The 6,003-nt window shown below is 26.9% G+C and overlaps 1 long non-coding RNA gene across 1 annotated transcript; it reads right to left on the bottom strand.

The window, feature by feature from the left end:
• Positions 1 to 281: 281 nt before the first annotated feature.
• On the bottom strand, positions 282 to 5,552 carry LOC127721843 (uncharacterized). The gene is made up of 3 exons (XR_007991489.1): positions 5,230 to 5,552; positions 2,011 to 2,073; positions 282 to 918 (listed from the first exon to the last, which is right to left on the bottom strand). It is a non-coding gene; the product is annotated as an uncharacterized LOC127721843 (long non-coding RNA).
• Positions 5,553 to 6,003: the final 451 nt, after the last annotated feature.

Below are 6,003 nucleotides of genomic sequence, written 5' to 3'. Positions count from 1 at the left end.
TAAAGGGCCTAAAAAGAAAACGGGGATAAAAAACCCAAGAAGAAATACACCACAAGGAGGTATTAGTCAATATTTCCATGGAACACCTGGTATTGTAAACCCTGAACATTATACGCCTACAAATAAAACCGACAAAAGAAATGCAACGACCCCCACAGACGAATACCACAAACGTACAGGTCCTGCACAAAAGACAAGTAAAAAGTAGTGCAAAACTGTATCATAATATAGTTGTATCAAAATTTATGCATTATAATATCTAAAAACAAATGTACAAAATGTATATAATTTTTATTATTTTTATTATAACTATTGAAAAAAAAACAAAAACATGAATGTGATGTAATTATAGATTGCATACATCCAAAATGAAATGACAAATTGAAAGTCAAATATATGTTTGTTGAGAAAAAGGAAAATATTCCTACTAGTAACTTGATATTATGGTACATGTATGTTATAAATAGCACAATAGAATCTGCTTTTTCTGGTAAAAACATAATTCGTGATGTGAAGTTGATAATTAAGCACTTTTTCCAACATCTATTTTTCCTTGTGAAAAGAATTCAAATATCCACTGAAAACACATTTATTATCAAATGTGATAGTATGTCTCACAAGTCTTCGCTATGTACAAGATGTATAGCAAGGGAAAGTCCAATTCTGTTTTTAGTCAACGACTGGCAATATATAGTAACACGGGTTTACACAGTACTAGTATTCCTAGGTAAATCCATGAATAATACGTGCAAGTTTCAAGTTCCGATAACACATGGATTACGAAATTTTACAAATCCACTATCACATATATTTTCTATCAAACCAATTGTAAACTTCATGTGGTATTTAAATTTATCACGTCAGTTCGATGAGGTGACACTGGGTCAACCTATTATTAAAGTCAAGGTCGAACATCGACTGAAAATAGACAATAAAACAACAATTATTACAATGTCACATTATTATGAGATTTACATTAAAATGATAATTTACAGATTGTATATGCATTGCTTACAAATTGGTATATTTATTATTAAATTAACAAGTGTATGTAGAAGGTGTATAATGTATAGACTTACAAAAATACATATTGACTATGCATTTATTAATATTATGTTGTTAACATCATATTTGGGTAAACATTGTATTTTCATTATGACACTTATGACAAATAATGAGTGAAACTATACATATATGTTCATTGAATTGTCAGGGACTAGGGTCAAAAGACAAAAGACAAAGGTTTCATATGTGGATGAAGCATCAACATTGTAATATTTTATTTATACAAGAAAGCCATTTCACTGTTAATTTAGAGAAAGATTTGAATGAGGAATTTAGAGGTGACATATATAATAGCTATAGTAGTGGGGTGTCAATTTATATTAATGAGCAAATAGAATATAAATTTATTGATAAATTTCAGGATAAAGAAGGGAGAATGATTTTGCTTAATATAGAAATTAAAGATAGCATATATACTTTAGTGAATATTTATGCTCCAAATTTACCAAAAAACAGAAATGTTTTTTTCAAAAAAGTCAAGGATATGATATCAGAAAATAGTTTAGGGATGGTAATTATTGGTGGAGATATGAATGATACTCTATCAAATATTGACAGAAAAAATTACAGCACAAATAAAAAAACACAAAAACCAGTTTACAGTTTAAAAAATCTAATTAAAACACAAAAGTTGATAGACATTTGGAGAGAGACACATAGTAACAATACACAATTTACATTGAGGCGCAAAAACAATATGAATGAAGCCTCTCGCATAGACTTTTTTCTTATATGCCCAGAAATAAGATCACATATATGTTCAGCAGATATAAGACCTGCACTTATATCTCACACAGACCACCAAGCTATATCATTAAAGTTGAAAGGGAGATCACAATCAAAAGGGAAAGGATATTTCAAAATTAATAACAGCATTTTGGATAATATTGAATATAAAAACATAAATGGCCTAATTCATAAATATAAAAACAATCCAAAACTTACCAAGGATCTTGGACACCATTGGGACTTATTCAAAATTGAAATAAAAGAATACACGATTGAATACTGTAAAAGAAAAGCAAAACAGAACATAAGTGAAATACATGTATTGGAAAACAAAATGAAAAAATTAAATGAAAAAATTAACCGACACTGTAAAGATGAGGTAATAAAACATTTTCAAGAAGAATTAATTGATAATGAGAGTAAATTAAAGAAAATATATAATATAAAAACAAAAGGAGCTCAAATCAGGTCGAGAATTCAATGGGTAGAAGAAGGAGAAAAAAATACAAAATTCTTTTTAGGTTTGGAAAAAGCTAGACAAACAAGAAAAACTATAACCGCACTTAGAGATAAAGAAGGAGTGATACAAACTGACTCATCAAAATTTTACAATTAGAGAAAGAATTCTATAAAGATATTTATAAAAGTACAAATCCAGATATTAAATTTATAAACGATTATATTAATGATACAAATATTGATCATAAATTACCAACACAAGAGAGTGATATTATGGAAGGAAAATTAACTATGGATGAATGTACAGATTCATTATTTAAGATGAAATTGAACAAAGCACCTGGGATTGACGGTTTAAGTGTAGAATTTTATAGAACTTTTTGGGAAGAATTAAAAGAATTCATTGTATCCACATTTAATTTTTCATATAAAAAAGGGGAGTTTACAACTTCTCAGAAATTAGGAGTTATCTCTCTTATCCATAAAAAAATGATCCACTGAGTTTAGATAACTATAGACCAATAACTTTATTAAATGTTGATACAAAATTAATAGCATACTCATTAGCTCAGCGCATTAAAAATATTTTACCAAATATTATACATGAAGATCAAAATGGGTATGTTAAAAATAGATATATAGGTTATAACATTAGACAAATCCAGGACATAATTGATTATGCAGAAAAATTTAATATAGAAGGAGCATTATTATTTTTAGACTTTTCAAAAGCTTTTGACTCTTTAGAATGGGATTTCATGTTCTCACCATTAAAAAAATTTGGTTTTCAAGATTCTATGCTCAAATGGATAAAAACTTTGTATACAGACATTAAAAGCTCAGTGATCAATAATGGGTGGATATCTGAACCCCTCAACATTTTTAGAGGGATAAGACAAGGATGTCCGTGCAGTGCTTTAATTTTCGTTATTGCTGTCGAGATATTAGCATGTAGGATAAGACAAGACAAAAATTTTAAAGGATTTGAAATCAAAATAAATGGGAAAACACATTCTTTAAAAATTAGTCAACTTGCAGATGACACCACACTTTTTTTAAAAACAAAACAAGACATTTCAAAAGTTTTAAACATGATTGAAATTTTTGGCACTTTATCAGGGCTTAAATTAAACAGATTAAAAACAGAAGGCATTTGGTTAGGAAAACACAAACATTGCAAAGAAAAATATGAAAACATCAACTTTACAAACAAACCAGTGAAATGCTTAGGAATTTTTATCGGTTGTAACAAAAATGAATGTCAAAAACTTAATGCAGAAAAGCAAATAGAAAAGTCTGATAAGATTATAAAAATTTGGGAGAAAAGACATTTAACAATGATCGGTAAAACAACAGTTATCAAATCATTGATTATACCAAATATTATCTTTTTAGCATCTGTTTCACATATTGAAAAAGAATATATTGTTAAATTCAAAAAAAAAATTATCTATAATTTTTTATGGAAAAGCAAAAAAGAAAAGGTTAAACGTACAGTACTAAGCTTAAATGAACTAGACGGGGGTTTAAAAATGATTAACATAGATAAATACATAGAATCTATCAAAATTAGGTGGATCAAAAGGTTAATTACTGGAGATCTAAAAAATTGGAAAATTATTCCACTATTTTATTTTAATAAGTTTGGAAACGATTTCCTTATCTTTCACACAAATATTGATAACACTGATTCTATTCCAGAGTTAAAGGAGCTGCCAGAATTTTATTTGAATATAGTTAAAGCATGGATAACTAATAAAAAAGTACAGCAGCCAAAAAACTTCAGATCTATACGTCAAGAAGTTATTTGGGGAAATCATTTCATTAAGATAAAACATAAATGCCTTTTATTCCAAAACTGGATAAATAGTAATATTATCTTTGTTAACGACATCATTGATGAAAATGGTAATATAGAAGAAAATTTTATTTTACAAAAGCTTAAAATAAAAAGTAATTGGATGTCAGAATTTTACCAATTAAAGAAAGCTTTTCCGAGAGAATGGTTAAAGATTTTAAAACAGGAAAATTTAAAGAAAACTAAAGTAAAAACATCCTATGCACTATATATTAATATTAATTGTAATAAAAAAGAAAATTTAGAAAGTGTAGATACCAGAAAAATTTATAATATATTAACTCAGAAGGAAATTGAAATACCTGTTGATTTTTACAGATGGAAGACAATGCTTAACCTTGTATACATTAAGAGTCTTTCATGTAATATGTTAAAGTTTGTTCATCATTTTTAAAAAGATAATAAGTATAAGGTGTTCCGTTGGAAATTGCTTCACTTTATTTTACCTTGTAAAGTTTTATTGAAAAAGTGGAAGATCTGCAATATTTCAAATTGTTATTATTGCAACACCACAGAGGATTATGATCACATGTTTCTTAAACGTCGCTTTCTTGATAATTTCTGGAGTAAAGTTAAAAAACTCTTAAAAAAACTATTAATTAAAAAATATTCTAACATTAAAAAATTTAGTATGGGGTTATAAAATAAATGATGAGCAATACTATGAAATTAATTATTTGAATACAATTATAATGTTTTGTATATATAAGACAAATTATATGTCTGAACAGAAAACAAAATCTTTAGATGTATATTCAGTATTGAAAGCAGAATTCATGTACAGCTACAAAATGCAGGCAACTAGTAAACATACTTAGAATAAATGTCTACTTGATAAAGTTGTCAAATTGTTGTAATAGTTTTTATGTTTGAAAATGTATAATCTAGCAAAAAATAAAAGGAAAAGGTAAATAAAATATAAAAAAAAATTCTAGATCCGGAACTGATTTATAGAAATAATTTTACCTATCACCGTTAACATGGTTAAGCGTGGTTGATAACGGTATTTGTTATCCTCAGTTTTTTTATCGTTTAAAAAAAAAAGAAGAAGAAAATATTTACAAACTAATTTATTTCAGAATCGAAACAAATATATTGAAACTTTTATTCATACATACCTGTGAATAGCTTATATTAATCATATTTAAATCACTATTCCAAACCAGGAAGAGATACCAATACAATAATAGTAAATCGATAACGGCAAGTGTGAACTATTTCCGGAAACTTTTTCTATCCAAACAAGCTAGATAATACATATTGATAAATACGAATTTCATATATACTTATTTATTTACGATTGAAAATGAAATATTTATAATATAGTTTAGATGAATTGTAATGTATTATTGTTAAATAGAGAGAAACCCTGGATTTCTTGTAAAAATAAAGAGACCTTTCACTAGAATGCTGGACTAGTGAAATAAATTGTTAACAGCAAGCAATATATTGTTGAAAAAAAAAACAAAAAAAAACTTAATGATATATTTTTGGTCAGGAATACAAATCGTTATTTACCTTTTGTTTAATACATCTTTATAGAGGGATTGTCTTTTTTTTAAATATACTGACATTGTTTCGTTCATTCTAGTTTTTCAAAATAGAAAAATAGCATTCGTTCTATTATACACTGAAAGACGTGGGTATTCATTTCACATTTATTTTACAGAACGTCAGAACAAGTTCACGAAATACAGTTTTTTAACAGATATAATATTAGCTCTTAGCAAACCCTAATTAAATGATCTGTAGTTTACTGTTTAAATTATCATGTTTTTTTTTGCTATTTTCTTGAAAATATGGAGATCGTTTACCCGAGAGAATTTTGTTTTACTTGATCGTTTGATGTGTTTTGTTTCTTGTATTTATGTTTACGTTTTTGATTGAGCTAG

The sequence above is a fragment of the Mytilus californianus genome, unplaced genomic scaffold (assembly GCF_021869535.1).
Source record: "Mytilus californianus isolate M0D057914Y unplaced genomic scaffold, xbMytCali1.0.p SCAF_12, whole genome shotgun sequence".
NCBI classification, from domain to species: Eukaryota; Metazoa; Mollusca; class Bivalvia; order Mytilida; family Mytilidae; genus Mytilus; species Mytilus californianus.
The sequence above is the reverse complement of the archived record's forward strand: the minus strand, read 5'-3'. Positions and strand labels throughout refer to the sequence as shown.